The following is a 26862-nucleotide window of genomic DNA, read 5'->3' on the forward strand; positions in this document are numbered from 1 at the left end:
TAGAAGGGGGAATAAAATGATCGGATGAGGCTGCCTGCAGTCTCCCTTAGTGTCCACGCGTCTCACACATCAAACATGTTTCTGCAGTTTTCATGGGGCGGTGATCAGGCCATCCTGCTTGTCAAAGTGGTAGTTCACCTGATTTTTAGGGGACAAAAACAGGCAAACAGCATTAATCAAGTTTGGTTTCCTTTCCCTTATTTTTGTTTCCCTCAGAAGAGGTGAGTGAGAAGCCAAGTGTATCCCTATTGAGCATGTTCGGAGTCTAGCTCCGCATAGCTTTTTTTCTGAGGAAAGAAGTGGTCAGCCATTCTGGCTTGCTGGTTGTTCTAACCAGAGGAAGTTCATTCCGTGAATTTTGTGAACTGCGTCTACGACTCAGCAAAACTGTAGCTCACAGGATCATAGGACTGTGGCAGAGACACGAGAGTACAAAGACTCTTTTGTGCTGCCCTACTGTGTGTGGTGTATATTGCCAGAGCTTCTGCATCGTGTTTGCTTCTCTATTCCTTGAAGTAGGAGGGTACTGTGGTTGAATGGTCCCCAAGAACTAGCAGGAATCTGACCTGAAAGGAAGCCTCGTAACTTCTAATGTAGTACTGTTTGAAAAGGGGGGAATAAAAATTAGCCATCAACTGAACATCAGAGACAACGAACCAGGCTAAATCAGTAGGACCTGGAACAGTTGAGGGAGTGGAGGGGACTTGTGTGGATGTGTGCATGTGACGCCCAGAAGTCAGCCTCAGTGTCCTCCACAGTCTTTGACACAGGGTTTCTCACTGGAACCTGGGGCTGGCTGTTTAAGCTCGGCCTGCCCCAGGGATGCCACTTGTTTGTATCTTCCCAGCCCTGGGACACAGGAATGCGACCATGCCCAGCTTTGTATGTCAGTGCTAGGGATGGATCTCCAGTGCCTATATTTGAAAGTGTGGTCCCTGTGCTGCGGCTTCAGCCTTACTTGGGGCCTTCTTAGAAATGTGAATTCTTAGGACCCATCCTAGATCGGAGGTAGTTCCTGAGCTAGGTCTGTCTCCCTGTGTTTTGGCAAGGCCTCCACTTGATCCTAATATGGTAAGAACTACTGGATTGGATGATGGTGTTGGCAGAAGTGGGCAGTCCTTAATGGTGCACATTTCAGGCACTCCCTTGAGGTTCAGATTCATTGTTGAGTCGAGCCAGGAATTTTGTTTTTTAAAAGTGCCTTAGGTAATTCTTTCATCTAACAAGAGTGGAAGACATTAGGTTGAAGTCTTACGATCAGAGATGAGATTAAGACCCACATGAAGAGCAAGGTGAGAGTTGGGGTAGTTGTTCCAGGCTATTCGGAATAGCGCCTATAATACTAAGAGTTGATTAGAAAACTGCTCATTCAGATTATATTTATGTGTCTGTGTTTTGAGTTTTCCTCTGTGTAAAAATGGAGTCTGTATTTTGGGGGTAGGGAGGTCAGTTATTTTTCTACAGTACAAATTAGATTAGCTATGATTGATTTTTAAAAACTAGTTTTGAAAAATGCTAAAAGAAAGATAAAACTTGAGACATTAGAATTGAGCATCCTCTAGTTAGATATTGGCAGTATTTTTAAGTCTAAGTGGTACCCATCTATGGAACAGCTCAACCCCAAGTTTTATTTTCAAGCCTTAAACTCCTTTCCACCTAGTTGATCAACTGATTGATAATTAGGTTCTCAGCCTAGCTTGAGGGTTCTCAGATCATGTGGGGAACGTATGATATACCAGTCCATCAAGCCCATTTTCCAATGGGAGAATTCCATTCTGTATTCTTATGACTGAGAGAGGAGGCTCAAGGAAAGACTTTGGTGGCGATAGTATGGTCTGTTGGTTTGCCTGCTGGGAGAGTGGGAACATAGAAGCCTTTCCTCCTGAAGGCACTGCATAAAGGAGTAGATCAAGGTCTGAGTGAATGAAGGACAAAGCAATATCAGAAACTGGATCCTAAAGCTAAAGCAGACTAAGTCTCTGCCAAGTACATATCCTTCCAGGATATCCTATCCCTTCCTAGTCCCTCGTGCATACAGTCTTTGATTGTTTCTACTCAGTTCACATTGATATTCCTGTGATACTACCCAGATATCTGGACATAGCATGGTTCTTAATTGAAGCAAAAGTGTCCCAGTATTCTGGCATTTCCAGGATCTAGCTGGACTCCTGATTCCATGGAGAGCCTGTTGAGAACTGAAAGGCCCAGGACCCCGAAAGCATGTTCTTTCATTACTAAAGGCTAATTATAATTCCGGGAATATTTGACACCTGTCTATTTTTCATTCCTACTTGCTGCAGAGGCAGTGATTTCTGTGTCATACTGTCTGTATTGCTGCCATTGTTTTTGCTCTTACAGCAGCTTTATATTGGTTACTGACTGATTTTTTTCACTACCCTAAATCAGCTTACTTTATAATTTAACCTCACCCTACACAAGAATACATAAAACCACAGCCTTGGTAAACCAGTAATTTATTTAGCTGATAGACATTAGAATCTATATAAATATCAAGATTATTAGAAAGCTCCCCATGGCCAGGCGTGGTGGTACATGCCTTTAATCCCAGCACTCGGGAGGCAGAGGCAGGTGGATTTCTGAGTTCGAGGCCAGCCTGGCCTACAGAGTGAGTTCCAGGACAGCCAGGGCTACACAGAGAAACCTTATCTCGGAAAAAGAAAGAAAGAAAGGAAGAAAGAAAGAAAGGAAGGAAGGAAGGAAGGAAGGAAGGAAGGAAGGAAGGAAGGAAGGAAGGAAGAAAGCTGCCCATGACCATCCACCAAAATGGCCTCATACATCACCAGCTGAGTGTATCTAAAATACAACTAAACCCTAAAATACAACTCCCTGTAGAATGGTTGCTATATGAGAGGGTCACTCCCGAGACATGACCATATAAATCCTAGTAAAAAAGAAACTCATTGAGTGTGTGATGAGTTCGTTAAGCAGAACTGGCTGGTGAGGGATGGGTGCTGTGGGTTGGTATAAAAACTGTACGGGGGGCTGAAGAGATGGCTCAGCGGTTAAGAGCACTGACTGCTCTTCCAGAGGTCCTGAGTTCAATTCCCAGCAACCACATGGTGGCTCACAAACATCTGTAATGGGATCCGATGCCTCTTCTGATGTGTCTGAAGACAGCTACAGTGTACTCATATACATAAAATAAATAAATCTTTTAAAAAGAAGAAGGAGAAGAAGAAGAATTTCAAAGAATTCTCAGTGAAAGCCCAGAGGTCGCATCCTACTTGTTTGTATAAAATCTTTGAGGAATAATCATTTTTGTATGAGCAATATTTGGCATCCTTCCCAGAAGCAAAGAAGGCAGGTGAGTGAAACACTTCTGGTCTTCCAAGCCCGGGGCTGTCTCCTTCAGGAGTTACCTCACCATGCCATATTCAGAGGGTAGAGACATGGAATCTTCCACAAGTAGGGCAAATAACTTGTTCGGGAACACCAACTATTACACAGCAGAGCCAGGTTTGAATCCAAGTCGTCCTGATACTATAGCTGCCAATTGCTCTACTCTGTTAGGTTTTTGCTCTTGACAACACCAAACATACAAGAGCTTTTTTTTCTATAGTATTTTATGTATTGCTACAAGAGAACAACAATGACATTTTAGAGGCGAAAGAGCAGATCACATAGTCAATGCCCTCGATTTCCACTTTCCCCAGCGTTCGAAAGGCTGATTGATTCTCTGTCACATTATCAAGAGTTACATGCTTTCTATTCTAAAACTGATGCCTAGGAAATACAAACTCAATAAAGAGAGTCTTAGGGCAGATGGTTGCCAAATAGCCAGAAAGTTAAATACCATCTGTCAGTATTATCTGAGTTTAATAATTGCCTGCACTGACCCACAGAAGCATTCTACAGAGTGGATAACACGGATTAGAGCTATATTCTTTTTAATCTCCCTTCTCTCTCCTTTGTAAGTAAACCATCTTGATGTCACGTTGAGATGTGTATTGTGCTAAAACAGTCAGAGATCTGGTCAGTAGCCATGTAGTTAAAGTGATGGGAGGGCTAGGGGGAGATGTGGGGACAGGAATAGAGTGGTATTTAACTCTGCGGCAAGATCAACTACTCATCTCCACTCTCTGGGTACCTAGTAGTTGCTTTGTGGTCCTGGCCAGAACTGTTAGTTTCTCGTTTGAAAGTTATGGGGTTTTCCAGGTTAAAGCAAAGGTATAAAAGAGAGTGTACATTGAAACAGAATAGAATATGCTACAAATTCTTTGAATATGGAGATTGTGGTGAGCAGATAGGAATTCTTAGAAATTCTGGGTTGCCAGCCCTGCTGGTCCTTAGCTACAAAGTGCCAAATGCCACCAAGAAAAATATAACAAATACTGTCACTGTTCGCAGGAAACAAACTTCATGATAATATTACTCGTTGTCTGGTGGCTTCTCTAGACTTGTCGTCATTGATTTCTATGAATTAAATACCCACTAGCAGAAGCTAACAGTTTATAACTGTCCTTTGTGGCTTGAAGGCCAGTGAGCAAATGTCTAAAATGTTACTGAGCGCCTTGCCAATTTTCCCCTCCCTTGCTGTGTTGGTGGGCATCCATATTGTACTCTCCTAGTGACCTCAAGGAAACGAAGGGCTTGACTGGCTGTCACAGATGCCCAGGCACCAGGAGGTGAGAAAACCTGCCACCTCCGGCTCGGTCAGAACTTGCGTGCAGAGCTTCAGGCTCTTACGCAGCTAGGCTTTCTGCCTCCTGTCTTCTTGGTCTTTATTTAAAGAACTTTAAAGGAGCATCCTATTAGATACGGAACCCAGGTAAAGGGGACCAGTCTTGATAGAGCGATAGACAGATCCAGGATAGCTCAGTCTGAGAACAAGCAGATACTTTCACACTCTAATCAGTGTTGAGTTTTCAACTCTTTTTTTTTTAATTAGGTATTTTCCTCGTTTACATTTCCAATGCTATCCCAAAAGTCCCCCATACCCACCCCCCCAATCCCCTACCCACCCACTCCCCCTTTTTGGCCCTGGCATTCCCCTGTACTGGGGCATATAAAGTTTGCAAGTCCAATGGGCCTCTCTTTCCACTGATGGCCAACGAGACCATCTTTTGATACATATGCAGCTAGAGACAAGAGCTCCGGGGTACTGGTTAGTTCATATTGTTGTTCCACCTATAGGGTTGCAGTTCCCTATAGCTCCTTGGGTACTTTCTCTAGCTCCTCCATTGGGGGCCCTGTGACCCATCCAATAGCTGACTGTGAGCATCCACTTCTGTGTTTGCTAGGTCCCGGCATAGTCTCACAAGAGACAGCTATATCTGGGCAACTCTTACTGCGTAGCTTTACATGAATTTGAAAAACATGCTTGTCCTGAGAAGCCGTTGGGTGTGGACTTTCAGACGGCTTTGCCACTCTGCAGGCTCCTAAGGCTCTCCAGCCTGGTGCACTGGCTCTGCCTGTCCTGTGAGCTCGGTGCTTTTCCTTTCTTCCTGTGTTTCCATCTCTGTTCTCTGTTCTCAGCAGCCAACGGCTCCATTCTGGCTCTTTCTACAAAACCCCAAGTATGGGAACTCTATTTCTGCAACAGATCACCCTCTCTCCTGGGCTCATTTTCATAGTGATCCTCATCACACCAGGTTTTCCTGTGTATGTGTGCATATGTCTATACTGCCCTCTCTGAGAAAGAAATTGTGGCATTGTTACCCATCTGCCACTGCAGGGAGTGATTTTGCTGGTCTCTCTGTGCCTTCTTTTAAACAATCCCAGGTTCTGAATTGCATCAACTAGAGAAATTTGGCCTAGAGCCACACACCAGGGTAAGAAGGGATGTCGCCTGTGGTGGTGGTGGTGGTGGTTCCACAAAGTGGGAGATAGAACAATGTAAAGGTCCCAGTTGACTCAACCCAGAATCACTCAGTTTATACATTTCCTGGCCCCACCAGCTAGCTGTAAGGATTCCATGACTCTTGACAAGAATTCCAGTTTTACACTCATTTCTCAGAAAAATACCCCTGAAGTAGCATCATCTAAATCAGTGGTTCTCAACCTTCCAAAGACACACACACACACACACACACACACACACAGACACACACACACACACCCACACACACACACACACACACACACACAGACACACACACACACACACACACACAGACACACACACCCACACCCACACACACACACACACACACACAGACACACACACACACACACACACACACACACACATACACACACACACACACACACACACATACACACACACATACACATACACACACATACACACACACACACACAGACATACACACACACACACACACACACACACACACACACAGACACACACACACACACACACACACACACACACACACCCACACAGACACACACACACACACACATACACACACACACACACACACACATACACACACACATACACATACACACACATACACACACACACAGACATACACATACACACACACACACATACACACACACATACACATACACACACATACACACACACACACACACACACACATACACATACACACACATACACACACACACACACACATACACACACCCACACACACACACACACACACCCACACACACACAGACACACACACCCCAATCATAAAATTACTTTTTTTGCTTCTTTGAGACTGTAGTTTTGCTACTGTTATGAACTGTAATGTCAATATTTTTTGGAGATAAAGGTTTGTCAGAGGGTCTTGATCGACATGTTGAGAACTGCACATGTGCTTGCTCAGTGCCTGTGCCTGGCTCTTCATAGGCCTGCCCATTCTCCTCCAGTCCCAGCCCTTGGCAGACTCAGTCCCGGGCTAGGATTCCCTTCACTTGAGACTTGTAGCCCTTTGGACACAGTTGATCGCCACACTCCCAGTCCTGCATTCTGCCTTACCTCCGATTTGTTGATGGGTGAAGCCATCCAGTGGGCTCCTCCTTTCAGTGCAGAAATCCTGTTTCTCTCTTCCTTCTCTCCGTTCCCTCCTGTCAGGGCAAATCTCTAGAGCTGTGCTCTTCACACTCTGTCTGTGATGCTCTCCTGATTGAGCGGTGAACCATCTGCTCATTCTCTCTCCATCCTACAAATGCTCTCTCTTCAACTTTCTAATCCCCACCCCCAACCCACCCCCACCCTGGCTTTCTCCTACTCTTTGTGGCCACCACTACTTTATTACTGGCTCATCTCTTGGTCCTTTCCAGTGATAAAAATGATAGGTGCGATCCAGCTAGATTTTTTTTGCCACCTAGGCTTTCCAGGTACAAAACTGAGGCCCGCAGAGGTTGAGTCGTATAGAGAACACCGCAGCCTATCTCATCTGTGACCAGAAGAGGCTCTAAAGCCAGACATACCCACTGCAAAGTCCCTCTGGCATGCAAGAGGTGGACAGAGCACACCTTGTGTATCCTCTGAACCTGCGTGCTCCTTCTGTGAACCCTGCCTGGCTGGCTCTTAGTGATGAGCACATCTCTGGGAGCCTCTGCCTCTGCCTCTTAGCCTCTTTTCATCTCCCAAGTTCTAAAGCTGCATTCCTGAACATTTTATTTAGACAAGATGAACCAGACCCTCAGTGGGCTCCAGCATCATGAGTTCCCTGATGGACCACATCTACCTACCACCCTCCCAAAGGTCCTTTCCTTCAATGACCTCTTGAAACCTGGTTCTTCTCCCCTCTTCCGTTGTTCTAATGAAATGCACATCCCCGTGGCTACTGGGTCCTCAAAGTCTCCTTAGACACATCTTCATCTTTCTTCACCCATGTCCTATGGATTGTCTGCGCTGGTATCTCCCCAACCTTGCCCCTTCCTATACCAACTTCTGTCACACTGACGGAGGCCATTTTTCAACACTAACCCTGCTTCTCTCCTACTTGTGTCTTATGATGAATTCACACATGAATTACACCCTTTCACAAAAGCTTAGCTGAACTAGTGTAGGGTTATTAGGCCTCGAGATCTTTTTAAAGAAGCCCTTACTTCATATGGGCCTCAGCAAGAAGTCGTTATTTGGTCCTACAAAGTGTTTCGAGGTTTTCCTTCCCAGGAACTCTGACTTTAGAGTAGGAAAGATGGTATAGTGGTGAAAAACTCTTGGAAAGAACCTAGATGCCGTTCTAAATACCCACATGGCTCACAGCCGTTCATACTCTAGCACCAGGGTATCCCATGCCCTCTTCTGGCGCCAGGCACACACATGACACATATACATACATGACATATACATGCATGACACATATACATGCATGCAAGTAAATCACCATACAAATAAAATGCATAAAAATCTTTAAAAACTGGACACCCTTTCCTTTCTGTTCCTCGTGCCTACCAGCCTTCTGCAGTGGTACCAAATGACTGACCCCTTCAGGAGAAATATGCTGCTGTCTGCCTCTTGCTGCACAATCCCGACTGCATCCGTCTTACTGAGCTTGTCTCTGCCATGCTCTTCCTGAGCACATAGGATGTCCACCATGGCTGCAGCAAGGAAATGGGTGGGTGGCACAGAATTCTTTTGCAGGACCCAGGTTCCCAGTGTGTGTCCCAGCCCTTCCAGCTTTGTGATTGAGGACAAGCCATTGACCTCTATATCCTAATGTCTTTCTACAGAGTTTACCTTGCCTCAGACTCCTCCTATGTTCAGTCCCAGATGTTCAAAATCCTTTGCTTTCCTTCATTTGACTGGATCGGGCTTCTGAAGCTTTAAAGAGTAGATAGAGTGAGACAGAGTAGATAATGTCCACGATTCACTCGAACACCGCCATACTCTGCCTCTGTAGAACTATGTCTTGGGCATCTGCTCACATCTATACGTTGTTCTTTATCAATACCAGCAGATCTTCCCCAGTACGACTCCCCAATGCAAACATTGATTATCCTTGGGGAGCTGAGTTTCTGAGATCTTGGTCTGTGCACCACCGTAGGGAACAAGAAGTGTGGAGGGAAGGGCTGAGATAGGAGCTCTAGATACCAGTTTCCAGTGTCTCTTAAAGAACAGCCTGGTTGTAAAATGCAAAGTGGTACTGAAGTATAAAATAAGAATATTTTATTTCTTGTGCCCATATCAAAAAATCCCAGGGTAACCCCCTGAACATACTTCTCTATCTTTTCTTTATTATAAACTCAGATATATATATATATATATATACATATATATATATATATATATATATTCTGTAAACAAAGAAATGGTTACATACTAAGCCATCAAAATTATCCATTTATTTTATAACTTAGCTATAATTTAAAATTAAGTTAGCAATGTGTCCTTTTGATAAACATTTAAAGTTTGTTTCTTTGTTTTGAGCACTATTATAAGCAATGCTGCTGTAATTCATTAACCTTAGTTTTATGGAACATTTATCCAAGTATTTCTGTATGATGCATTCTAGAAGCAAAATTAGGTCAGATAACACACATATTTAAAACCTCTGCTAACTAAACCGAATTACCCTCAAAGGACTGAAACTTAAGTCTGCTGTGATCTTTGGGGTTAGCATTGAGATTTCTAAAAATTAACAGAGGTCATCTGGGAGCTGGGAGTGTGGCTCAGTGGTAGAGGACATGTCTTAGCATGCATGATGTCTGTGAGGCTCTTGGTTCAGTCCGCAAATCCCCAGAAGGAGATAGGTTGTGCGGAATGAAACAAGACAGGAACTCTGTAATCTTTGGTTACCCCATCTACCCAAAACACCACCAACTGAAAACAAGCGAATACAATAACCATTTTTATAAAGCCGTTTTAAAGCTTGCTGTTGCATGAGGGAGCTAGTTCAACTGTAAAACTCACTGTGGCTTTCCTTTTTTAATCAGCTGGGTAGTGATAGGGAAGGAGCCATCCTGTCAGTTAAAAAGGAAAAAGAAACTTGTAGATAAGTTCTAAGCAGTTTCTCAGATGGTTTTCCCCCAGTCCATGGAGAGTCTGGAGACAATTCTGCAGTGTTCATGGTGTCTGTGCTTAGAGAATTGTGTGGCGGATTCTGATTACCCTTCCAGGGAACCTGGGACCCCTCTTGACCTCCCCCCATCCTTGGTAGTCACCAGAAGATGTATCCTTACTTAGAGCTTTCCTTTGTAGATCTGTACTGTGGGGTACCTCTATAGGCCTCTCCATCAGACACTTCTAGACAGGAAAATCCTGGGACTCAGGTTCAAATCTCAGGTCTGCTTGGTCATGTCTTTCAACCACTGAGTTGGAATAAAACAATCAACTTGAAGGAAGATGACATCCACTCCTAATTATAAAATCTTTGCAGAGAGAGGACACGTTGGGTACGTGAAAGCCACTTTTGCCAGTTGTCTTAGTTAGGGTTTTACTGCTGTGAACAGACACCATGACCAAGGCAAGTCTTATAAAAAACAATATTTATTTGGGCCTGGCTTGCAGGTTCAGAGTTTCAGTCCATTCTCATCAAGGTGGGAGCATGGCAGCATCCAGGCAGGCATGGCGCAGGAGGAGCTGAGAGTTCTCCATCTTCATCCAAAGGCTGCTAGTGGAAGACTGACTTCCAGGCACCTAGGGTGAGAGTATTAAGCCCACACCCACAGTGACACACCTACTCCAACCAAGTCACACCTATTCCAACAAGGCCACACCTCCAAATGGTGCCACTCCCTCGTCCAAGAATATACAAACCATAACACCAGTCTTCCCTTTAGTTCATGGCAAACATCTTCTCACCCACTTTACAGGTGGACAAAAGGTTCTTCCTAATGATAGAAAACAAAAACTTCCAGGCCTGGCCCAAGTAATGTTAGCTGCACCCTGAACCTCCAATCCAAGTTGAGTCTGGCCATGGAAACTCCAGCATAACGTATTTGTTGTTTATAACATTCATACATTTCCTACACAAGATAATAATGAGTGCTGATGGAGTTATTATAGATGAATATTAAGGTCATGCCATTTCACTGTATCCCTATAGCTTCCTTTACGCTGTGCTAAAGTTACAACAGGTGGTAAAGTGTGGCAAAGGATGGCACACGGGAGATGGGTAGTGCTGACAGTCTGCACGCCCCATCCGACAACTGTTGTATTCTGTGCCAGGTACTTAAGCTAAGGGTTCTCTGGGTGCCAGGCCAAGAGACTTCCTCCACTCTGGCTTTGCCCTAGACCTAGGGAGCTGGCACTGATGACTCCATTTAATGGAGAGTCATCAAAGCTGAGCTTCCTTTTCTCCCACTTCACCTTTTCTCCACTCCCACATCACTCATCTTCCTCTCTGCCACCCTGCTGTCCCTCATTCTTTCCCACCAGCTTTGTAGGCTTAGATTTCTTTTTAATACCTACTTCATAAGGGTTCTCAAATGCTCCAACCTCCTTCAAGCCTGCCATCCAAAAATAGGGGAGAAAAGATGGTAAGTAGGACAAGAAGATGGGGATCTGTTTAGAAGTAGTTCTTTGGATCAATTTTGGTTTGGTTTGGTTTTTCGAGACAGGGTTTCTCTGTGTAGCCCTGGCTGTCCTGGAACTCACTCTGTAGACCAGGCTAGCCTCGAACTCAGAAATCTGCCTGCCTCTGCCTCCAAAGTGCTGGGATTAAAGGCGTGCACCACCACTGCCCGGCTCTTTTGGATCAATTTTAATCTCCATTTTTCAGGATACCAGCAATCCAGTTCAGTAGAGTCAGGATACGAAGAGTCCAATTTAATAGGGTTATCAGACACAAATCAGCAACGACAGCACAATCCAGCAGAAACTGCCAGGCCTCTGTCGAATCGGCATGAGTCACTGGAGCAACAAGGCTTAGTCGGAATACTAGGCGTTCTCTGCCATGCTTCTCTCAATGAAGTGAAGATCAACAGGGAAGATGCAAGAGCACCGAAGCTTGACAAGGCTAGCTATGCAAGAAGTGCTCCTGTCACGTCATGGTTTTATTGAGTCCTACTTATACTCCCTCCAAACATCACGTGTCCTCCTCATGTGATATCTTGCCTCAGCAAAACATCATGTAAGTCTGCGTCACATGACACAACCAGAAACTTCCACTTCACAGCTCTCTTGGTTTTTCTCTCCTCTCTCATCTCCCATTTTAACCATTCAAAATGCAGAGCATTCAACATGACCCTGCCCACCCACCTTCTCTAATAGTGCACAACACTGAAGGTTTGTGTGTGTGTGTGTGTGTGTGTGTGTGTGTGCGCGCGCGCGCGCGCGCGCGCGTTTGCCAAAATCAGACATACAGATATTGGAATTTACTAATGAGTAGGACTAAGAGTCATTCACTATTGATGTGTGAACGAGTACAACATACACACAAAGGGGAAAACTAACGGTGACGTAAGTTTGTTATGTTATGTGTTCCTGATCCTATTGGGAGTTCCGTAGTTCCTTGAACTTACCTCTGCCACCTAAAAAAAAAGGAGGCCAGGCTTCTCGAGGAAGTGATGGTGTCTGTAGGTGAAGACAGGTGTGAGAGCAACATTATCTCAAACATGTCAGATTTGTAAAATAGAATAGCTACTCAGAGAGCAGTGAATGTGAGTTTAGAGTAATTATGTCCGTGGATAAGTCGCTTCTTTTAAAATGAGAGGGAGAAAACTAAAAGAAAAAAAGCACAACTTTTGAGAAGAATATAATACAACAAAGTTAACTATCCAGAGATTCAAAAGAAATAAAGTTCAGAAGATGGTGATTGATCAGAAACAAAATCAAAAGAAACTTGCTAAGAGATGATCAAGTAGCACAGAGTTCCCTTGAAGGCTCCCTGTGAGGTGGATCGCACTTTCTAGACCTATGCAGACAGAGCTGATAAATAAAAATTGCTGACAAGCATCAAGTAAATTCGTTTCAGGGTTTTACAAGAAGAGAGTTAGAAAGGCCGAGCTAGCCTCTCCTTTGCTTCTCTTTAGTCCTCTTCTGTTTAACAAGCAGCCAGTGAGAGGAAAGAAAACTGTATCTTTGTGAAGGGAAGAGAGGAATCTGTGGCTGAAGAATTTTGCAGCAGGAAGTGTCACATACTCGAGGATTCCATATGGTGTGTAAATTGGGTAAGTCTCAGCTGGAGGGCCAGTAAGATAAGGCCAGTAAAAGTACTTGTTGCTAAGCCTGTTGACTTGAGTTCAGTTCCAGGGACCTACGTGGTGGAAGGAGAGAGCTGACTGACAAAAGCAGTCCTCTGACCCCCAAGTGTGTACCCTCCCCCAACCCACACAGAGTAAATAAATCAGTGTAAAAACTTCCAAGTGTTAGTTGAGCTGAGGGGATAGCTGGGCTAGAACTTGGGAATAGGATGGCGTTGTCTGATGGATACAAGATGAGACTGCCCCTGACCCAAGGCTCACCTCTCTACCAAAGCTCTTGGGCGGGGAGCGAGGACTGCAGCAGACCTCATCTGTTTGTACTGGTCACACTAATGACCCTGTAGGAATGTGGTTGGGTGAGGATATTTTTTAAAACAACATCTGGATGAGGCTTAAAAGCAAATAATTTCATTATGACTTATTAGTCCTTATTATGAGAATAACCCTGTAATTGGACTTCAGAAATCCCCCGCAGGCAAGAGCGTACCATCAGATTTAAAGGCCTAATTAACTATGACTAAAGTCATGCCTCATTTTAGCCCACCAGTGACTTTAAAAAAGCAACGTTCTCTCTAAAGACCTTTTAGACAGGAGAGTAGGTCCAAGTGAAACACTAAAGACGGCATAGAAAGGGTGGTGAGTGAAGTGAGAACATGTTATAAAGAGAAAATGGACAGCCAGGTTGTAATTCCCAGGAGGCCGTGCTCCTAGGTGGGTGGAACTCGGACCCACAAACACTGACACTTAGAACTCAGGAACTCGGAATCCAAAAATACATCAAGTTCAATTTTTTGGAGAATTTCCTCCTTATGGTGGTATTACTTCTGGAATCACCTCATAAAATTTCTTTAAAGACAATGCACACTAATACACAAATGTAATTAATAAATATTCCATGTGAGTGAAATTCTTTAATAATAGAATCTCAGTAAAGTGTTATGACGTGTTGAACTATAAAAGCATTTGTATGCTGGCGTTTTTCCTCCCATGGGAGTGCTGCTGTAGCAATCTTACTGTAGATGTATAGATGCAACTGGGTTTGCGCTCTCCCTCATAATTAATTAATACCCATTATTGAGGGAGTGACTTGGTTCCATGTCCATTGATGAAGAGTCCCTGCCCAGTGGCGATATGAGGTTATAAACCTTAGAATGAGATGCTGCACTCACTATAACCCTGTGGGCCTTTTATAAGTGGGTGGGAATGTAGGTAGGTAGACGGTAGGTAGGTAGATAGGTAGATAGATAGATAGATAGATAGATAGATAGATAGATAGATAGATGCAGAGAGACATACATACACACACACGGATACATAGATAGATACACAGATAGATACATGGATAAATGAATGGATAGAAACTTTCTCAGAGTCGAGGCAGAAGGGAGCATAAGCAAGGTTGCAGGCTAAATAGAGCAGGCTGCTCAGATGTGTGCAGTGGTCACCCTAGGAACTAGGCAGAGGCTGATAGGAGTGAGAACAGCCCTGGCTCGCAGCCAGCAAGAATCAATCGGTTATAGAACCACACTGAATTGGCTTTAGCCAACAACTTGACCACGAGTGGAAGCATGTTTACTCCTATAACGTCGTGAATGAGCCGAGCCATGTCAGACCCGGGCTTTGACCCACACAGGACTGTGAGATGGCACGTGAGTTGTTTTAATCAGCTAAATGTAGATAGTTACAGCAGCAATAGGAAAGCATTCAACTAACACAGGAAGTTACGTCAACAGCACACATCCCAGCGGTGGGATAAGCAGTAAACATTTCAAAGATAGCAATGCAGAAAGGCTTGATGTCTGGCTGAGAATTGTTTACACGGAGAGCAACCCAGTTCTGAAGCCAGGAAAGCTCCCAGGGAACTTACGTTCCACACCGAGCCACGGGTGTAGATGAGGAGATTGGGGGAGGGGGCGGGAATGTATATGCATGTGTATATCATTTTGTAGGGAATACTTTAGAGGGTAGCCATATAGACAAAGGAGCCTTGCAGAGAGCTATAATCAAGAATGTGAGTGGAGTGTCTGCTGCCTCCCAGCTGTTCACTTAAAGTTGGGACTGTATATGGTAACAATTTGGTGAGAGGAAGAAATTATGCAAAAGGGAGATAGTTCTGTGGGCACATGCTACGCGGTTTGTGTTTTATCACTTGGGGTACAAGTGTAAAACTTGAGTAGTTCTTTTGTTTTGTTTTGTTTTAAGATGTGTTAGCACAGGGACATGATCTCATGTTTCTTGAGTTCTAAAGGCTCCTGGCTTCCATAAGGTTACACCACAACATGAAGGTGCAGTGAATCTCTGCACAGTGTGAATGTGCAACACAGAAGCTAATGTGCACTGTGACACAGAAGCTAATATGCACCGTGACTTCAAAGGTAGCTAAACACAGGTCGACACCACGACCAGATTGCCTGGGTTTAAATCCCAGCCCTTCCACTTTCTGGTCTTGGAGCCACAGACCAGCAACTTAAGGTCCCCGTGCTCACTGTTCTCCCTTTGGTGAAAACTGATGACTGCTATTCCCTTTGTTATTGCAAGAGCTCAACAAACTTGAAGCAGAAATATTCTGCTTGAAATACCTAGCTTTGAAATTAGGGTTAGCTATAATTATAGCTTCTGTTCTTCCCTGAAACATGCAAATATTACAGAAACTGGGGTTCTCAGGCTTGTTAGACCCAAGAAATCCCTAAAGCCGACATGGTCTAAACATTCTATATAAAATAGTCAAACCAGGATATCCAGACACCAGACAACCCTCTCTCTCCCTCCCTCACCCCTCCCCCACACTTTTAACTTCAAATTAGTGAGACTCAATACATAGTATTGGCATTATGGCAACACAGCAGACACTTGGGAAACTCAGAGAATGATAAAAACATACTTTAAAAACCAATATTCTAGCCTGGCGATTTTACCCAGGAAATGGTCATGCATAACTTTAAGCCCAGCACTTGGGAGGCAGAGGCAGGCAGATCTCTGAGTTTCAGGATAGCCAGGGCTACACAGAGAAACCCTGTCTTGCAAAATCCTAGTATACTGAACTAGAAAACCTAAAAGAAATGAACCAATTTCTAGATATTTATGGCCTACCAAAATTATTTCAACATGAAGTAGATAATAAAATAGACTGATTGCATTCAATGAGATAAAAGCAATCAAAGTCTTCCAACTAAAACAATGCCCAGAGAGCCAGATGGACCCAGCACAGAATTCAAAGAACCAATACAGTTCTTCCTCAAATTATTTTCTAAGCTAGAAAAGGAAGGAACATTTCCAAACTCTTTTTTAAAAGCCAGTATTACACTGATACCAAAACCAGACCAAGAAAAGAAAGAAGAAAGAAAGGAAAGGAAGGAAGGAAGGAAGGAAGAGAGAGAGAGAGAGAGAGAGAGAGAGAGAGAGAGAGAGAGAGAGAGAGAGAGAGAGAGAGAGAGAGAGAGAGAAGTCATGGGCCAATATTTCAGATAAACAAAGACACAACATTTTTAATAAAATGCTTTTAAACTGAATCCAAGAACATATCGAAAGCAGTTTAATCGCTTTAAGTTTACATTCTTAGAAAGCATTTAATAAATGATGCAAAAAAATTCTAAACTAATCTAAATAATCTAAGCTTTAATTCAGTCTTCCTTATTCTCCTAATGTTCACATTCACATATTCTGCCAGTGTTCATGAGGAAATGAAACTCTAGCCAAGACTGCTGTTGTCCCTCAGTGACTGTGGTTTCCGGTTCCTGGGAAATCTGACGAGATGCTTATTCTAGACCCTGAGGAAGAAGTCAATAGGAGAATGACTAAGGAGTGAGAATACATAAGCAAGTGCAGCAGAATGCACAGGTTAGACCAGCAAAGTGGTCAGGTTAGACCATGAGTGGTCAGGTTAGACCAAAAATTGTTTCCCAAACTACACTAGAACAGGAGAGACTTCATGAAGTTCGTCCTTGGGTAGACTGTGGAGATGTTTCGTTGACTGATTAGCAAAGACTTTATGATGCATGCCATAGAAATAGTGTATTCTTAAGAAAGCAAGGCCCAAAGTCGGGCGTGGTGGCACACGCCTTTAATCCCAGCACTAAGGAGGCAGAGGCAGGCGGGTTTCTGAGTTCTAGACCAGCCTGGTCTACAAAATGAGTGCCAGGACAGCCAGGGCTACACAGAGAAACCCTGTCTCGGAAAAAAAAAAAAAGCAAGGCCCAATCCCAGCACTGGGGAGGCAGAGGCAGGCGGATTTCTGAGTTCGAGGCCCTGCTGCTGTACCCCTCACGCACCTTCACACTGGGGCTATAAGGGTTGCAAACGGCCTTGGTGAGTCCTTCCCATTGGGTTAAGCAGCATGCACTTCCAGACTGATACAGCTGGAGTGAGAGAAGCCAAAGCCGGAGGCCTGGAAGGAGTCTCCGTGGAGTAAATAAGCCAAAGAGAAGACTTGGGAGGTCATCCAGCGTCCTCATAAATCCAGCTAGTGCCAGAGATGAAAGGGAAATGAGAGGCTGAGCGGCAATAGGAGAGAGAGTTCCCCAGCACCCTTCCCTTTGGCCTCTGGACTTCCGGGGAGGAGCAGCCAAGCTGCCCAGATGGCAGCCAACACAGACAGAGGGAAGCTCCCGGTGCCCTAAGGCCTCTTTAGGAAATCCTGTTTGTGACAGTGGCATCACCGTGAGGCTATTGGGATCCCTCCCTGAACCGTGGACGCACACTTCGGGACAGAACTCTGGTCTCTAATGAGGAGTTTGAAATCTTAGTATCATGTGCACTCAGCAAGCTAGAAACTACATGTTGGGTAAAGCTCAGGTCAGACCGTATTTTGCAAGCACTTAACTTATCTTCCTTTTGCCATTGAAATGCTAGTAACTTAATAACTTGAAAACAACATAAGTCTCATCTTTTTTCTTTTTCTTTTTTTCCTGGTCGGGAATACGGGGTGGGTTTTGACCACCTTTAAAACACAGGAGAGGGCAAAGCCCCGTGATGCATGCATTTACCATTCAGAGAGTTCACTTCAGAGCCTGGGAATGATAAATGCTGTGGCTTAAATGGCTGAGTGTGTGAAAACTTTGCAGGATCTAAACGAAGGCCACCAGAAGGTTCCTTCCCTGAGAGACCTGTTTTAGATTCACAGTTGAGCCTTTTGCTATTTGAGTGCTTGGGTGTTAGGGGTGAACCACTAGTTTCCACACCAGAGCTTGTGAAATGAGATTTGTCATCGCTTGCAGACAGGTGGTCAGGCTATTACACAGAGAGAGATCTGGCTGGCTGCTGGCCTCTGGTCCCCCACATCTGACCTGTGACATTACAAGCTGAGGGCCAACACTGATAGCCTCGAGTGGGGCCCGCTTTGGCTGGTTGGGGTGATGTTCCACAGGCAGATCTGTGGGCAGCCGGGCTGATCAGTGATTTGAGGCCAGAGACTGGGAAACAAGAAAGTAGTGCTCCAGTGATGAGTCCAGGTTCCCTGCTTTCTTTCTAAGGTGGCCCAGGTTGAAAAAAAAAATGCTGGCCTTTCCAGGTTGCACATATTACATGTGCATTTACTGTCCTGCATTTAGTACATGGATCAAGAGCAGATTTCACAAGGTCCATTCCTAGAATATTAGGTTAGTCATTAAAGGTTAATTATTCAGGAGTTAGAGGAAATACCATGATGTTCGGAAACCAAGGAGTAGAGGTGTCAATTTTTTCCATGAAGAGGATCCACAACCATTCTCCTGAAGTCTTTTTAAATGGGTCATTTAAATTGCGCACATTCAGAATAATCACAATTTAAATATTCTATGTATTAATGGTCTTCTCTCCTAAGCTGTAAATGGCCACTGGTCCCAACCTCACGTAGCTCGGAAGCGTCTGTCCTCAGACATAAAATGCAACCAAGTTGTAGCAGCAAAGGACTCTGGTCCTCCACGCTGTTCCTCTCTTCTGTTTGTAATGTTGTAAATCTGCTGTTTGGAAGAAATCTGAAGACCTGGGCTGGCCGGTGCTAAATGAACATTCCTTTTGATCTTAGGGTGAGTGCCACATCCAGCCGTTACTCTCAGTCACTGATAGGAAGAACTGGACGCACTCCCCTGTTGGTTTGGTTTTGTGTGTGTCTTGGTTTTGCTCAATAGCCTGTGAGGACCATGTTTGGCCTCAGCTTCTCTAGGACCCTCTGGGCCCAACTTATCTTTCATCGTCTTTCCTAATTCCGATACCGTAATTCCACAGGGAAGAAGCCAGTATCCCACTTGGATGAACTCTGCGGCTAGCACAATGCCTTCCTTCTTATCCCTGATTCTGAACTGGTTTTTCCCCCTGTATTTAAGAGCAATGAATGGGAAAGTCCAAGCCTTAAAAGTAAAGAACCTCACTTATATTTATGATGTTTTCTACACAGTGAAGGGAAGCACCCTTTAGCAAGCACGTGAAGCCCACGCTGTCCTCGTAGGACAAAAGGGAAGACACCTCCTTTAATAACTGACTTCCTTTTTTTCTTTTAAAGATTTGTTTACTTATTTTATGTGAGTACACTGTTGCTCCCTTCAGACACACCAGAAGAGGGCCTCAGATCCCATTACAGACAGTTGTGAGCCACCATGTGGCTGCTGGAAATGGAACTCAGATCCTCTGGAAGAGGCATCAGTGCTCTTAACCACTGAGCCATCTCTCTAGCCCACTGACCGACTTTCTTTTACCCTACCTGGTCAGCCTGGCAGGGCAGGCATCATATTGGTCTTCCCGTTCTGGGTTCCCTTAAGTCAGCACCGTGAAGAACAAGGACATCCTGACCTGCCATGTACTGAAAAGGCAAAGAAAAAGACTTCTGAGTACTGTGTGGCCAACCCAATCTACTGCTCGGTGGACCAGGAGACGCTGGCTCCTCATTATCCTGTTACAACCAGCGAGTGAGAGTTACCTGGCCTTTAAAGCATGCTTATTGATGGTATTTGGCTCGTTGGTTTCTCCTTGAGTCAGGCTGAGTCTCCATTATGGAACAGTCCCCTGCAGCCCCGTGTGTTAGAACATTTGGTTCTCACCTGGTCTGCCTGTTCTGAGAGGTGGTGGGACTGTGACCTGGCTAACAGAAGTCATTCATTGAGGCTGGAGGCTTGCATCCTACCGAACACTCTGCCGATGTGAGAAGTAACAGACGCAGCCGTTCCTGTCCGCCTTCCTCACCGTGATGAGCTAGCTGCCTTCCCCGAAACCAGGAGCCAACATAAATCTCCCTCCAGGTTACCTTTCTGCCTCTGAGTTTGCCTATTGTGGTGATGAAAGTCACTGGCGCATGTTCACCAGCAGTCACCTGGCATTATCTGGAGGACACAGGACAGTGAGGCGGTGGTGTGAGCCAGCTTTGCAGCCTCCAGTCCCCTCTTGTATCACTTCCTACCTGGGTGACTGTGCCCAACCATCCCTCGACCTCAGTCTCAAGTATTAAAGCGAGAGCACTCAAGCGTAAATCCCACACAGTGGTGCAAAACGGCACTCATGCAGCATTTGGCTTTCTCTTCTGGATTTATATACTCAGTATCGGTGATTATGTTGTCTGTGTTGCTACACCATCATCTAGAGCAGGATAGCATTATCATTGCTAACATCAGGCATGAGAAGAATTCGAAGTCAAAAAGTCTTGGGCCCTGCAGCACTGAGATCCTAGACAGTACCCCAGTCCTAAGTATCAGACTTAAACTTGGGCCACAGCACACTAAACAGTGTGGCCGGGTGACTCATTAATGAAGTCATGCCTAGTCACTCTGGGGCTCTTCCTGGTCCTGCCCCATCTGCCCCACCACAGCTTCTGCAAAGGCCAGAGCCAAGCCTAGAATCTGGCAAGACACTGAGTACACAGATGAGGTCCAGAAAACCTATCTAATAAGACTCAGAAACCAGGTGGGACTGTTTGGGGCAGAGGCCCACAGACTGCTGGGCAAGGTGTTAGGGGCTTCTTGCCTTGAAACCCTGTTGCCACAGCACTTCACAGAGTGGCGAGCATAATCCCCAAGGCCATTGTAGACTCTTGTTCTGAGCCACAGGAAGAAATGCCTCACATTTAGCTTGTAGGGGAACTCCGAACAGTCAGCAAGAATTTCTTCTGAGAAGGACAGAAATGACTATCTCCCTGCCATTCAGTGTCTTCAGCCTTCTGAGACGGGAGCAAGCACACGTTTGTCTATGAGACCAAGGAGCACAGAATGTGCTAGAACTGTGTCATGCCTACAGCTGTGTCTCTGGCTGACTGGCTTCAGTCAGGAAAAGACCAATGGTTGTCTGTGGACCGTCACTAGACACTGCCTTCCAAACTGATTGATGAGACAGCTGTGCCCTGTCCCGTCTCAAATGGAACTCCGTGCAGAGATCCCTTTTATTCTCATATTTCTGAAGCATGTTGAACCAGAAAGCTGCATTTGAAAAAATAATAACAATATAAGTTGGGTGTGGTAACACATGCCCGTAATCTTAGCACTTGGAGGGAGGAAGCAGGAGCAGTAGAAGCACAACTTCAATGCCATCTTTGGCTAACTGGCTTGTTTGAGAGCAGCATGGGATACTTGACATCTAGCCTCAGGAACAGCCTTTAAAAGTACCTCATAATGTGTATATTATATATGTTATTTTATGTAAGGTTGTTTTTGATTATGTGTGTAGGGTGTATGCACCTGAATGCTGATACCTACAGGAGAAAGAGGCATCTGGCCCCCTCAGAACCGGAGTTATAGTCTTCTGTGAGCTTCTGTGGGTACTGTGAGCATGACACACTCTTAAGGACTGAGCCATCTCTCCAACCTGAGGTTGACTTTAATTACATGCATTGCATACTCTCATTTGACAGCGACAATGTGGTTATTATAGAACATTTTAAAAATACAGGCCTAGAGTGTTCTTTTTTGTACCAGAAAGTAAAGACAAAATTTTGCAAATGTCACAGGTTTTAACTTGAAGGAGTGGGTACATACCTCTGAGGTATTTTGGATATCAAACTACATAATTATATTAAACAATTATAAGCCATCAAATAAGATCAAGTTTATACTGATGTAAAGAAATGGAAGATAAGTCACTGTGTTAGGGTAGAAGAGATGATGGTGTTGGACATTTGATAATTATTATTTTAAGTTGAAGCTGAATATAGATTTACTATATTCGATCACTGAAATGTGATGCAGATCAAGAGGCAAACATAGTCTCAAAACATGTCTCTTATGAGAGTTCTTTTATAATAAGAAAAAAGAAAAAGATAAACATAAACTGTTGACCAAGAGACGGTCGTTGGTGTTTTTCAATTGTTTCCCATAACACTTTAGCTCATGAAATACCTGTAATCTGTTTCTCTTTTATAAAAACAAATCATGATGTGATTGGTATTTAAATATTCCTGACTATTTGTTACACATATAGGTAGAACGTTTGTCAAAGTGACATTTGCAAGAACTCTTTTAGGGAGGCCTAGATGCTCGGTCTGATAACCAGGGTCTTCTGCCTTCTTGCGATTCCCTTGGGTCTGATTCCTGGGGTTAGTGAGTAAACATGCGACCTTAAGGCTTTGTGCATGTGAGTGTGCATGGAGGTCAGAGCCAAGGACCATCAGTGAACCTGGGGGTCACTGATTTCAACAGACTCGCTGGCCAGTGAGCTCTGGGGATCTTCCTGCCGGCGCCTTACCAGCGCTAGAATTTCAGGTGCTCAACACAGCTCTCTTGGCACCTTTGCAGTGGCCCTGGGACCTGAACTCGGGTCTTTTTGGCTTGTGCAGCAGGCACTTTATAAACCCAGCCTCAAAAGCATAAGCCTTTGCACATCTGAAACCTACTGCCATCTGGGAAATTTTTCACTGTATTCTTCCTTCGGGGACAGCATCACATTTCCAAGGTATATATACTTATATTTCACACACATCGACTCAGTAGTAATCAATCAGAGAAATAATAGCAGGGGCCATGGTAGTGAGTTCCCTGAGCTCCGCATTCTCTCTAGGCAGCAGTGGGGAAGACTGAAGTGAGAGAAATGCTGGAGCCCAGAGGAGCCTGGGAAATCAGAGAAGCCCTCACACAGGCAGGGGAGGGAAAGGGAAAGAAAGGTGGACGGGGTGGGGGTGGGGTGGGATTAAGTTCTTCTCTGTAATGGTTGTATTCTGGTAGGACCCAGAGACAAAGATAATAGTTTCCCAAAGCCACTCTCCTGGGGGGGGGGGGGGGCAGGGAGTTAGATTCCATTTTTGTAAAAAGCTCTAGTGTGATAGAACCTGAATTCGGTTAAGCCAGCCTATATCATCTTTGTAACTATTTTTTTTTAAGTCTTGTCACCTGTTCTGGGCCTTTAGACTATAATGTTAGACTAGATCCTGAAATGGAAAACATGGTTTTGTTTGCTGCAGGCAAGACTTTGCCTCCCCTGCCCCTCAGTTAAGCCCCAAGCTTCCAAGAGCACCTTCTCCCCTTTGGACACATCTCGGATCAGCACTGACGTGGTAGGCAGGGCTTGGTGCAGGATATACACGTGTTTCTTGGACAGTGGAGCTGTGTGCCCTTTTGATGCCAGCCGGTGCCCATGGCAACCCTGACCAGCTGCATCAAGCCTCCAGCCAGGTGAGAAAGGGGGACAGACATAATTTCCTGATCCATTTGTTTTACCTGTTATTAAGGAGAACAAGCAGCAAGCTATTGGGAAAGGCACCTTTTGAGGGAGGAGAGGAGCAGTTGGTAAAGTTATGCCATGCTTTTTCTTACATTGCCCATCTTGAGCTGGCTTGAATGTTCTCAAGTGATGACAGTTGGACTGATTAAGAGCCGTTAGTCAAATCCAGTAACAGTATTAATCTGTGGTTGGAAATGACTGTTAAACTAAGTGCCAGGCTATTCAGTTGTGGTTTTATTTCCAGCTTCCCATCATGCCAGGCTTCCAGCGGGAGGAATAGTCTGTGGTAAAGGAAACCGTTGATAAAAGAGAGAACCCACTAACTGTCACTACCCATAAGAGCAAAGGAACAACAACAACAAATTACAGGAAAGGGGAAGACAGGAAACTGAATAAGGGGCCTAAGCCTAGACAGTTTGATGTGCACATGAGGCATCAGGCTAACGTGACGGGGGTGCCTGGGGCAGTGACTCCAGTTTTCCAGTAAGAAAAGAAAGCTTGTAAGCACCAAACCACGCCGTCCACTATACTCTGAGCAAGGAAGTTGCTCTTGGGGGAAAGCAATAACTGGCCTTTGAGAATATTGTCAGTTTCCTAACATTCCCCTGAAACCACTGAAACGTGGGCATTATCTGAGGGGGAAGTCAGGTGTACCTATACATCAGCCTTCATGCTGAGTCCTCCAGAGACAGCACTCGATCATACTTCTGCCTCTTAGACATCGCGAAGAGACGCCTGTTGTAATGTTTGTGCTTTTCTTTAGAGGGTTTCAGGCTGGCATCTCTCCATTAGGGTGTACCAAAAGAATGAGGAGTTTCAGGAACGTGAGGAGGCAGTCCTCTTGGTGATCCCAATTCAGAGTACTGAGAAGTTGGCTGGGTGAGTAAGGTCCAGAGGACCTTACAAAACCCTGAGGACTGTTTGAAAAGTACTCCCGAAGCATTCCATCTGCCACAGCAGGGAAGCGGTGTTTTCAACCAGCCCTTCTGCTGTGTCTCAGTGTCTCTAAGATGATGAAAATGTTTGCATCCTCATTACTTCTAAAATCGGGCCTTGAATTCCAATCAGTTAGTAGCATCCTGACTTCAGCGAGATACTGTAGATTTCTTTAGAAACCAAAGTGTATGGTTTACTCGTACCGTCGGCACCAGTGGCTGGTTAACTCAACAGCAAAAGACATTTCAAGTGCTAGTAAGAAAAACACATTTAATTTGTGGACACGTCTGTTACAGGGTAGTGTATCGGCCAGGTTACTTTGGGGCAGTCACAGAACCCTTGAGCTGATTAAAGAGAGTTGGCATTCAGAGTTAGCATGGTGCTTGCAGATTGCAACCACTCGTGGGCAGAGCAGAACGGGGTACCTGACCAGCCTGGGTGTTTTCCTCCTGGTGGTCAGAGCAGACTCAGTGAGGCTGGCACCACATCTGCTCTGAGACACCCACCCTTCTATCTGGATGTTGTAACCAGAAGGTTCACCTCAAATAAGGGATCTGTAAGCAGGAGCCTGGGAAGCATTTGGCTGTGGGACAGGGCCATTGGTGGTAAGCTGTCATTTATAACAGAGCTCAGTGTCAGCCTGCGGCTCCCTCCCTGAAAGAGGTCTTGCCGCTCTCTGGCACCAGGGTCACCTTTCACAATAAATCATTTACACAAAAAAATACTATTGATGCCCTGTGACCAAAGATGCCTGGAAGTGAGCTTCCTTTTGGTACATTCTGGCAAATTAATAAAGAAGAGTGTCTAATGGCACTCAACACAAACAGAAAAGTAAGATATCTTTTGAAACGTTCAACATATAAAAGTGATATAATCTCAAGGCCTATTCATGTGCAGTGCATTCAGTGCCTATTGGCATATGACTAAAAGCAGTAGTTATAGCCCACGAAACACTTTTTAAGGGGTTCTAGTTAATTAGCTGAGATGAAGAGACACAATACAAACTTCTAAGTTTTTAAATTTCTCTTCAGGCAAGATGGACATCATGTCACATCCTGTACCCTCAGCACTGAGGCAGAGGCAGGAGATCAGATGGGCATTCGTGGTCACCTTCAGCTAGTAGCAAGTTTGAAGCCAGCCTAGGATATGTGAAACCCAATCTCAAAAAAGAAAGCTTCTCTGGAGTCTTAATTTTTATGTATTCTCTCAAAATACATAACCAACTTGTATATATGCCACTGGACAATGCACTGGCTGTTTATTACATACAGTTTTACAGTCTGCTATTTGATTTTTTTTAACTGAAAGTATTAATTCCTGTCACTAAACTAGGAATCATGTTTACCCAGCAGGGTATGCTAGAGAGTTAGTTGATATAATACATGTAAAGTAGCCCTTTCCTGCAATAAGTTCTTGGTAATTGACACTTGGTGGTGTTCTCTATGTCTTTTTAGGTAACAACACTTTTTTTAAATAGATTTTAATGGAAATAGAATTATGTCACTCCCCCATTTTCCCTCCAATCCCTCCCATACACCCCCTACTCTCCAGCTATTATTATATTCACATACAATATATATGTGTGCTTATATCTATTTGTATGTATATGTATATATATTATAAATACACCCTACTGAATCTGGGGTGGTGGTGGTGGTTGTGGTGGTGGTGGTGGTGGTCGTTGTTGTTGTTATTTACATGCATATGGTTCCAAGGCTGACCACTCCACATTGGACTGCCGATAAGGGGTCCTTCCCTGGGAGAGGCTAACAATTCTCCTTCTCCCAGCAACCATTAGTTGCCAGTGTTTTTTTGTTTGGTGAGTAGGATCCTGTGAAACTTTCTCCTTTCCAGATTAATATGACTATGGATACTTCTGGTTTTCTGGTCTTCTTTATGCATCCATTCCCAGGAGAAACTGTTTCAGTGCTGGCTTCTTGGTATTCTGACTCTTAAAACATTTCCATCCTTCTTCCTCCATGTTCCTGAGCCACTGATTCGGGAGCTGTGGTGTAGCTGTGGCACTTGGCTCCCCATGCTCCATTGATCTTTGCCTTGCGCCCAGTTGTTTTCTGTGATACTCTTCATCTGCTGTGAAGAGAGACCTCTTTGAGGGGTGGCAGTTACATTTATCTGTGGGTATAGGATAAGATTCAGATTGTAGTAAGAAATCATTCCGGTCTAGCGAAGTGGAGGTAATAGACTCTTTTCTAAGGTCCATGATCTCACTAGCTCTGTGGCTTCTCTGCCTCCACCCTCCAAGGCTGCCTCACCCACCCT

At 44.6% G+C, this 26862-nt stretch overlaps 1 protein-coding gene across 2 annotated transcripts in view; it reads left to right on the forward strand.

Moving 5' to 3' along the window:
- Cdk6 (cyclin-dependent kinase 6) overlaps positions 1 to 26862 on the forward strand; it is a 190005-nt gene that overhangs the window by 132785 nt on the left and 30358 nt on the right. The gene's annotated exons all lie outside the window — the stretch shown is intronic.

Source organism: Mus musculus, chromosome 5 (genome assembly GCF_000001635.26).
Source record: "Mus musculus strain C57BL/6J chromosome 5, GRCm38.p6 C57BL/6J".
In the NCBI taxonomy this organism is placed as follows: Eukaryota; Metazoa; Chordata; class Mammalia; order Rodentia; family Muridae; genus Mus; species Mus musculus.